This window comes from Falco cherrug, chromosome 3 (assembly GCF_023634085.1).
Source record: "Falco cherrug isolate bFalChe1 chromosome 3, bFalChe1.pri, whole genome shotgun sequence".
Taxonomy (NCBI): domain Eukaryota; kingdom Metazoa; phylum Chordata; class Aves; order Falconiformes; family Falconidae; genus Falco; species Falco cherrug.
The window spans coordinates 68,832,148-68,842,605 of NC_073699.1; the positions used below are offsets into that span (position 1 = coordinate 68,832,148).

Genomic DNA, 10,458 nt, shown 5'->3' on the forward strand with positions numbered 1-10,458 from the left:
TATATATATATATATATATATATATCTCATGGCTATAATACTTGCAGCCCTATATCTGACAATCTCCTTTCCTCTTGGCCACCTCCCTCAACCACATCACCCCCACGGGGAAAAGGAAGGAAGAGCTCAGTATCTGTAATTAGCTTCTGACATTCACCTATTTGTATCGGTGACGTGGGCTGTGCCCTTGGATGAAGTGTGTGGTCTCTTTACCATGCAGTGCTAGATACTGTCCATTGGCAAAAGGCCACATAAATGGAGGGGGGGGTTAATTCTAGAAAAGTTCTGTAATTTCATGAGAACATTAGGTATTTCCTTTAAAGCTGACTTTTCTGTGGAATAACTAAAATGCCCAGGAAGTAGTGTACTCCATCAGTATACTTTGTTTTCAAGCCCCAATACCAAAATCCTAGCTGAATGCAACAGTAAGAGAGATGGGCATACACATACAAAATGTTTACGTGCTAAATGGTAGTGATCTCTTCACTGATGTCTCTTTAAGAAAACTATCTAGCCTTAAGTATCGTTACCTTCAAAATGTTCTGACAAACACAATGTCTAGAAGCAGTGTTTATCAGGATGTGCCCTTAGTCCGTAAAGTGGTCGTCATGATTTTTTTTACAGCCTACATCACCTTGCTAGCTAAACAGTTACACAAGGATATTTTTCTTCATATTTCTCGAATAGGGAGACACAACTGTAAAGCAAATCACTTTGCCTGCTTTATGAAAAAGCTGACAATATACTTGAAAAAATGAAGGCAAAATAAAATGTAGCAGAAGAAATCAACCTTTACGTGGGCTTAGGTACACTAGCGTTCCTGATCTGGACAAATGACAAATGCAAGGGTCACATGCTTTCAAATCTCTGGAGGAAAGCTTTTGTGAATCCTTTTTCTAGTAAAATCTCTTCAGTGAAGGGGAAAAAAGGAACTTCACAGCTTGATTCGTCATCCTCCTCCTGGTTAGATACCTATCACCAGTGAGATTATTTAAACCACATGAGATTTCAAGGGTACTAGTTTTATATGTATGTAGTTTGGCTGCAGAAAAATAACTTGGACTCTTCCTAACGCAGAATACTTCTTCCCGTATTCCTTGCGAGGCTGATGTTTTGTTGGTCCCTATGGACCAAGCTGGGATCCATGTTTAAAAAAATTATTTTTTCAAATCCTGTTTAATATAAGCAAATATATGGGGATGCCTTCATTTGGTGAGCAAGATTAGTCCAGCAAGACATATGGTATAAAGCACATCTCCTGTAGTATCACTTTACCGGGTGGTAGTTTTGCACTGGAGGAGAACAGCAGCATTCACTGAGTTTAAACATAATGTTTTAGAACACCCCTGTGGTAATTTTGAAGATTGTTAGCCTAGGTTGTTCCTTAAAAAGCTGTCCCTGCTTCACTGGATTGTTATGCTACCAGTAAGCCATGCAGAGCTCCTTCTGCATGGCAAGCTGCTCAGAGTGCTCCATCCTCTCACTGGATGATGCTTGACTGGGGAGAAAGCAAAGTAGCTGGAAGGGTCAGCTTCGCTTTTTGGTAAACACAATCAGTAAACATTTCAGTGTTTCCTTTTTTAAAGCTCTTTCCTCTTTTTCTTTGGGAAAGCACAAAAATACAGCACATGCCAGTTACTTTCTAATATAAAACTGTCATGTTATTAGAAAAGCTGTGCGAAAAAATCACTTCCAGGCAGTCAGAGCCAAAACAATGACATTTTCATGGAAACTAAACACATTTTCCAGAGATAAGTTTTGATTGTTGCAGAATTAATGAAAATACAAAACCCCCTTCTCCTTCAGGAAATGAAAATACATCAGTCACCAGTGAAGTGCTGTTTTTCCAGAAACCTTGTGTGGCAGACAACTCAAAATGTATTTGAGGTAGGTGAGCAACTTGGTCTTTACTTTCCCATCTCTGCCTTCATTTTTGTGTATGCCAAAAGTTGTGTATACAGTATAGGCAGCCAATATCCTTAGAGCTGGTTTGCAGGAATAATGTTACTCTGTCATCTGTGTGACCTCTATTTGAATCTAAGTCCTGTGTATACTTGCTGTATCATGACAAAAAGAAATACATCTTCAGGAAGTTAATTTTATGAAAGCTTTAAAATAGCAAAAAAATATCACTTTTTTACTAAGCTTCAGTAAACAGAAGGTCTTGCAAAGAAAATGGAATTTTAAACTGGGAAGGAAAAATGTTGTTGTGCATGACTGATTGAGTATAAAAATGACCTTGATACATAAATAATTCCAGCATGGAAATCAAGTTTGAACAACCGATTTAGGCAATGGAGTTATGATCTTAGGAATGGCTGCAAATAAATGCATGTCTGATACAAAGTCACTGAAAAAGCAGAGAAGACAGGAATGTGAATAAGACAATTATTGTATCACATGCCAACTGCAGAAATAAAAAGGTAAAGAAGATGTGCTAGGGGTTTTCACAATTAATTTCAATTCACTTTTTGTTCTCAGCCTCATCTCACTATCACAAGGGATGCCATCCATCCTAATACTCATGGGATTATTCCAATGTGTAAATTATCAGCAACCTAATCTGTTAAAGATTAGGTCCAAAAATCATTAGGGGCACATTTTGAGTCAAAGCCCACTTTAAGGATTCATTGCAGCCTGTAAGCTGATGGAAATACATAAGGAAAGCACAAAGATTTTTTAAAAGTAGAAAAAATAATAAAGGATAAACATTTTCAAGGAGCAAGCTTAAAGATGACAGTAAGGGCTCATAACTAGCCTCTGTATATGGGGTTATGAAGTCTTCTTGAAGGGCTAGAATACGTGTGGCACTGAAAATACAGAGAAATTTGAAAGCAAAAAGATCTGCCCCCACCTCTTTTTTTGGGGGAAAAAAAAGGCTTAGTCCCTAGGGAGATGATCACTTGCTCAGAATAAAGAATAATAGTGCAAATTCTCCTTAGGCAGCTGGGAATGTATATCATTATAATATACCGAGAATTATGAAACAATGACTCCAAACCGCACTGTAAATTACTGAACAGCAGAAGTATTTGATAGTTTTTCTTAGGAAGTTGTCAGGGTTTCTTTATTCTGTATGTTTTATGTAAAATAATCTATAGAAATTATAGAAGAATGTGAATTAATACCATCCCGTATTCAAACTCAGTATATTTAAAAGTTGAAAATGTCACAGTAATGTTTTGCAAATAAAAGGAAAGAAAAAGTAAAAAAATTAAAAACCGAGCTTGTTTGGAAGTCTTGTGGTAGTCTTAGGTGGAATACGTGCGATTCCCTTCATCTCGTATAGGTCATCAGGAATATTTGTAACTTGACAAATAAATAAGTACAAGTACCTGTTTCAGTAAAGCAGTTCAGTCTGGAAAGCCTCTGTCTGCTTTTCAGTGTTGAGTATCTAACTATTGCATTTTGTTTAAAATGTCTACATAAGAAATAATACCAGTTATGGAAAAAATGTTGCAAGTAAGCTTATAGTTATCTACATAAAGGAGATGACACAGTATATCTAAAAGAAAGTATCAGGAATTTTAAACTAACAGAAAATGCCCATTTTATTTGTCATATATGGCAAGTACAAATATTCACTTGCCTGTGTAAAAGTTTGCTTTGGTACAGGCTTTTTGCCTGAGGTGGTGGCATGGGGAGAGCAGATGCACCTCTGTCCCTCTGGCTGGGGATGTGGTGCCCTTGCCTTCTCCATCCCAGCCCCATCCTGCAGCAGGTTAGCCTTGGCCAGCCCAGACTCCCACCTGGCTGCTCCTCCCACAGCAGGATGGGGGTGAGACTGGGAAACAGCAAAATCGAGAGATCTTGGGGCTTGGGATGAAGACAGGGAGATCCCTTGCCAATTACAGTCACAGGCAAAGCAGACTTCAAAATTAACTCGATTTATATTCCCTGTTATTGCCATTGTTGCCACACAGTGTGGCAGCGTGGGCAATCTGCCACAGTGGTGGAGCACCCAGTGGGGCTGATGGCAGTGGCGTCTCGGCTTCCAGATCACATGCACACATCTCCCTCCCCATCTTAAAACTTCCTGGTACTGTGCTGGGAAATCTTTCCAGGATAACCATGTTTATCCAGCCTCCATTTAATTATAATTCCCCTTTATCTGAATCACAATTATGTTCTCTAGCATGAGTTGCCGCCTTGTATTACTCCCACAGTTAACTCTATTAACCTTCATTTATCCAAGCACTTTTTATAGGAATGGGGTTGTTTTGCAATTTCAATCCTAATTCTTTTTTTCCACTAAAAGCATAACAATCTCAGCCATAACAATATCTTATTACAGCTGTTTTATACACAGACTAAATACATGGCTATATTCCCTGATGTATGCTTTGCTTCATTAGCGCTACAACATCCATAGAGGAGCTGGAAGTGAATTGCTTTTTTGCATTCTGTCTGGGGCCGTGCATTACCCTGTGTTTAATAACATGAAGCCAAATCCCAATGGCAAAGTGCAGATTTGCAGAATGCCACCAGTTGGGTTTTGGTGTTATACCTGGCAAGGTCCAAGTGCCCCTTCCTCCTCCATGTGGCCACAAAGCCACCATATTCAAGTATATGACACTGGTAAGTATAAAAGTGGTGGAGAAAAACAGCTGAGAAATCCCAAGATTTAAAAGAGCAAGTAGCTTTCTATCAACTATCTTGAACATAAAAGCCTCATAAGAAGCCACAACTATTTTTCCCTGAAAACATGTGAAAGATGTTCTACTTTACTAATTTTTTTATGTTCTTCCCACTTCTTTTCCCTGATTTTCTCTTTTAACACTTTTTTGGGAGTCCTGCCAGCCTCTACATATATTTCTCTTTTCCTTCAAAATATTATGCTTAACTTCCGTGTCTGTATTTCTTTTTACTTATATTTAATTCAGCAGAATGAAAGCTGAGAAAGCAATATTACACCTTCAGTCTCCCAAGTTTCTACAGCTGGTAGCTTTTCTCCTGTGGCTTTTTCCAACTTCTCCATCATGCTGACTCGCTTAAAAGGTGGTATGAAGTCAATGTCTACAGTTTGTAATTCAGCATCATCTGAATGCTAAGTAATCTTATAGCTACCAAATATTTCAGCATATGTTAAAGTAAATAAAGTGAAACGGTTTCAGAGAAATCATTTTAATCTTACTGTGTGTCTGATTTCTACATGAAACAGTGTCACTATAACATTCAATGTATTGCCTATGAAAATCTGGGTTATATCAATATACCATATGATACACTATGGTTTATATCCAAAATAAAAGTCAAAGAATTCATCCCTGCCCCATTGAAAACTGAACATTTAATCACAAAGCACAATGTCATCCAAACCAGCCCTCTGCCACATTCTGCAACTATTTGTACTTTGATATGGCAAATGCCTCTACATAAATATGCATATATATATATGCATAAAAACATACATAAATATATAATGTAGGGTGTAGATGTTATATAATGTATATTATGTATACATAATAGAATTAGCTACCTAGCTACATATATATATATATATAGGTATACATATGTTCTTGACCTCACCTTGGTAAGCTTTTCATGTAATCTAAAAGTAAAGCAGCTTCTGAGACCATTCAAAACCAGACACCTACCATTACTGACCAAGTTATATGAGAGAGCAGGTCTCCAGTGATGTTTCTGAGATCCCTGTGATGTCTGTAAGCCACATGGAACTCACAAGTGGTGAATTCTGGATGGTGGCTCGGATTGATCTGTTCAATTTTTTAAGTAATGTCCAGCAACTCATCCAAACCTTCAATGGTTGACATCTACAAAAGCTCCAGACATCTCTTAGTGGCAAATACTGCAAAGGGGAATCAAAAAGAAGAAATCAGATAAGCACGAGGATGTGACTTATGCTAAGATTAGAGCCAGTCAACTTTAATCTTCTCTCCTGCACTGAGTGAATCATGATGGCAGTTTCTCCTTGATAATCCTTCATTCCATCCTGCATCTGATAAAGGCCAGGAAAACAGTGCTGCATTCACCGGTGGTTGTCAGCCTTTGGGAAGGAATACCAAAATGAAAGTATATGGATCTGGGTGTTGTGGTTTTGTAAAAACATGTGCTTTTCATCTTGAAACTATTCATTCTAAACCAACTGCTGATGTCACAGTCATCATCATTTGCCCACAGGCTGGCCATTGTGCCATACCACCCACAAGAGGGATGTGACATAGTGACTCCTTTTCATGGCCCTGCACTTCCTAAGCAAAGAGTTCCTACATGATGTCTCCAAAATAATTATCTACCACAACATAAATATCAACACATACACACTCAAGATCAAAGAAAAACACTCTAAAACTTTGAAACTGTCATTATGTCAGGAAAAAGAGTATTTATTCCATGGAGTGAAGTCTGTGTTCTTAGAATTAACACAGCTCTCTGAATATTGTCAGGCAAGGCTATAATCAAACTTGCTGTGTGAGAGCATTAAATACTTTTGCAGTGGGCCCAGTCTGATGTGGTTACATTGCTGTACCTTGCAATAGACTTCAGGAGCAACTGGCACATAGGCGTCCATGTTGAGGCCATTGTAATGACTTATAAAGGGGTTTGCTACTGTGCCCACCGGTGTCATACTTGTGGGAGTCTCCACCTTTAAAATGGCAGACATTTGATGGCTTTCTAAAAATTAGATGCTGTTCAGTCTTGGAGCCCCGGGGAAGGTTCCTCTCTCTAATTCAAGGGTCATTCATCTCTTCCCTGGGAATAAGAAGTGGTTTGCTGGAGGCCAGCTGCAAGCTGGTCTTTCAGACCGCTGTGTACCATGCACATTCCTCAGGCCATGCTTTCTGCAGTGACTCTGTGCAGATCTCACTGGGATTTTAAACTCAAGAAATAACATGGATATTTTTGGAACTGCCTATACATCACTGCTGCAACATGCAGGGTTACACAAGAAGCACGCTTTCACACTAAAATAATTTACTTAGTAGAAATAAGCACTTGTCAGTAACGATACAGGTATTTTCTGCATCACATAAACCAGTAATGAGTGCTGGGCTGGGACTCAGGAAATACTGATTCTAAACCAAACTCTCTCACTTATCCCTTCTGTGAGCCTGGAGTGAGTGTTTCAGTCTTTCCCTCTGCTGTTAACAATCACCCGTTCCAAATGGGGGTTGCGAGAATCAGGTAAGGAACTGCAGCTGCGGAAAGCCTGGGCAGGTAGGCAGGAGCCCTCAGAGCACAGCAATGAGTTTGAGAAGCCCAGAGGGATGGGTTTCCAGAAACTCTAGAGCACATTTCTTAAACACATTTCAAGTGAGTTACTCAAAAGCATTTTTCCAGGAAGAAGCTGTCATCACTTCTGTGTATTAAAGTGATAAGTAAAGAAATTACTACATGATAAGTCATGACATTCAAAAAAAACCCATGTTATCAACTTTTTTCTTAGGCCATACCTCAAGAAATCCATGATTATACAGGAAGTTTCATGGGAAACTGATAATATTAGCACTGATAATGAAGGGCCAAAGTGTCTAGTAGCTTAAACCTGGTATTGCTGCACATCCCACATACCTACACTGCAGTTGATCTCTGGTTCTAGTGAAAAGCTCTTCAGACTTGAAAAAGACTGTGACAAGAAGCAAAAGATCACTTTTAAGTTCAGATTAAAAAACAGGAAACCAAAGAGGTTTACACATATCTGAAACCTGTCACTCAAGGACAGTATGAACCTCTTTATGCATATAAAGAATAAAATACATTTCTCTGAGCTGGATGCAGCTTTTTTCTGGTGCAAACTGGAGCCACAGCACTGTGTACCACGAGTGGGAGCACACATGTTGCCACACAATATAATGGGCTGCCTGACTAAAAGCCACAAAGCTGAAAGCAGGTCTGGATTCTTTGCACACAACAAAAGTAACAGATGCTGCAGAAAGGCCTGAGCTTTCCTAACATTGAACTAGGAACGTTGTTAGGAGAAGATACGTAATATTACCCTAAGCACATTCACCTTCCTTTTCAAGTCCCTGCAACATTCCTTCTACAGTCTTTCCAGATTTCAGGAAACATAACTACTGTCAGTAGGTCCTTTCTCTGCATAGAGCGCATGCTCCCTCAGCTTTTGCTATAATTTCTAGTTGAGCACCACCTTCCTAGACACCCAAGAATGGCAGCTTCTCACTGCCAGATCTTTTGGCTTGAAGCCTTTGTACAAAAAAGAAAGTGCAAAGAAGAGTGGTATTTCTCATTGTTTTCATGACTAGACATTTTTAATAATGAGATGGAGTTCTCCATCCTCAGCAATTTTAAGAGCTCATCAGTTTTTTAGAAACTATCCCACAGAGTAGTGCTCCCTGTAGCACTTCAGTTATGGCAGCATTATTGATAGCTGTGGATCTGCACTGTCACGGTTTCAGGGCTGCTTGTGTTTCCAAGCCATGACAACAGAAGTTTCTAATGTAAACTGCAGTTTATGCTGGATATAGGAGATTTTAGTATTAAAAAGGAGCATGTGGGTGCCTGATCTGAACATAGTATATTTGCTTAACATTCTAGGCAACGAGTTTCCACCTGCTTTCTGCACTTCATTATAAATAACCATAAAGGGAAGAGTTTCAATGATTCTTTGAAAAAAAAAAAGAACTGGGAATGGTAGCTGGCAGCTTCATAGTCCACAATATAAATACTTTCTTCCATAACCCAAGGAGATGATAAGAAAAGCAGTAAAGGTGACAGATGTAGGGGTAGCTGACCTGCCTTGGCGCCAAAGACAAGTCCATACCTCAAAGAAAATTCAAGTGAAGCAGACAGATTATTATTTTTTTTAATGCATTCTTCAGTTTTCCCCTTCTGCATGTTCCCCAGCATGCCCTTACTTGCATGGGGCATGTCCAGGATCACCTAACCAAGAATAAGCTTAATCACAAAATTACCTTACAGTCACCCTCTTTAAAACCTCCTTCTAGGCTGAGCTCCTTATCTTGTGACCCAGAAACTGCATATCCCCACCATGACGTGACCTGTTCTACAAAAGTCTCACATACTTATAGCTCAAAAAAAAAAAAAATAAAAATCAAGAGGTCTGTGTACTTTTGCTTGGCTTGGTGCTTTCTATCACAGCGCTGTATCAGAGACTCACAGGAGGTACTCCCCAAGAGGTGGTCGCAAAATTATGAGTGACAAGTTGTGGCCATCCTGCCTGTGTTTCAGGACAGCTCAGTGGCTAAGCCACTCACTGCCATGTTGGATGCTGAAGCTGCATCCCCACTTAAACCTTTGCTTCCCTCTCTGGTTGTGAAATTATTCTCCACCTAGAAAACACCTTTAATGTGGGGCAAACCTCTCAGTCATTTTGTGTCTTAATTTCTTTGCCTATACAATTACTCAAGTGTAATCTTGCTGTGATTATAAAGCAACCCCTCATTTTGTCTCTTTGGGGGAAGAAAAAAAAAGTGATATTGCGTATTAGGCAACTATCACATTTCCCTTGCTAGGTCTCCACCCTTCTATCACATAATTTTCCAAGATCAGATCCCCAGTGGCAACCTGGCAGTGGTTTTAGTTATGGCAGTGAGCTAAGGAATAGACACGTGCTTATGTCTGCTGACTCTGGGCAACAACACAGAGAGAAGATGATAAATGAGAAGAGCTGTAGGTGTCAGCCTTTAAAATCCTCCCTGAACTCCACATGTGAATCAGGTATGGTTTCTGAAGGCAGCCTCAAGAAGATGCATGTGAATGAGTCTTTTAAGGTGGATTAGTTTAATTTCTTCACACTTTTGTGTGGATATTCAGAATTAAAAAATGTGAAGTGGCTTAATTTTTTTTTATTTATTCCAAGGAGTAATAAAGCAGATTGGATTACGGACAGTGTAATTCTGGCTAACAATGTCCACATAATACTGTGTAAAGCCTTTTCAATTCACATCTTTAATTTGTTTGTTTGTGTCGTGGTTTAACCCCAGCTGGCAACTAAGTCCCACGCAGCCACTCAGTTGCTCCCCCCCACAGCAGGATGGGGGAGAGAATCAGAAGGGTAAAAGTGAGAAAACTTGTGGGTTGAGATAAAGACAGTTTCATAGGCAAAGCAGAAGCTGCACACGCGAGCAAAGCAAAACATGGAATTCATCCACCACTTCAGGTGTTCAGCCATCTCCAGGAGAGCAGGGCTCCATCACGCATAACAGTTACTTGGGAAGACAAATGCCATAATGCCAGATGTCTCTCCCCTCCTTCTTCTTCCCCCAGTTTACATCCTCAGCATGATGTCATATGGTATGGAATATCCATTTGGCTAGTTTGGATCACCTCTCCTGGTTGTGTCCCCTGACAATTTCCTGTGCTCCGCCCCCCCCCCCCCCCCCCCCCCCCCCCCCCCGCCCCCCAGCCCTCTTGCTAGCAGGGCTGGAGATACTGAGAAGTATATGAGAAGTATACTGAGAAGTCCTTGGCTTAGTATAAACATCACCCAGCAACAACTAAAATCATCCGTGTCCT

The 10,458-nt window shown here is 39.9% G+C and overlaps 1 long non-coding RNA gene across 1 annotated transcript; it reads left to right on the top strand.

Annotated features, from left to right (window-relative positions):
* LOC129735631 (uncharacterized) lies at positions 1-5,119 on the top strand. The gene is made up of 2 exons (XR_008731379.1): positions 1-1,887; positions 4,884-5,119. It is a non-coding gene; the product is annotated as an uncharacterized LOC129735631 (long non-coding RNA).
* The last annotated feature ends 5,339 nt before the right edge of the window (positions 5,120-10,458 follow it).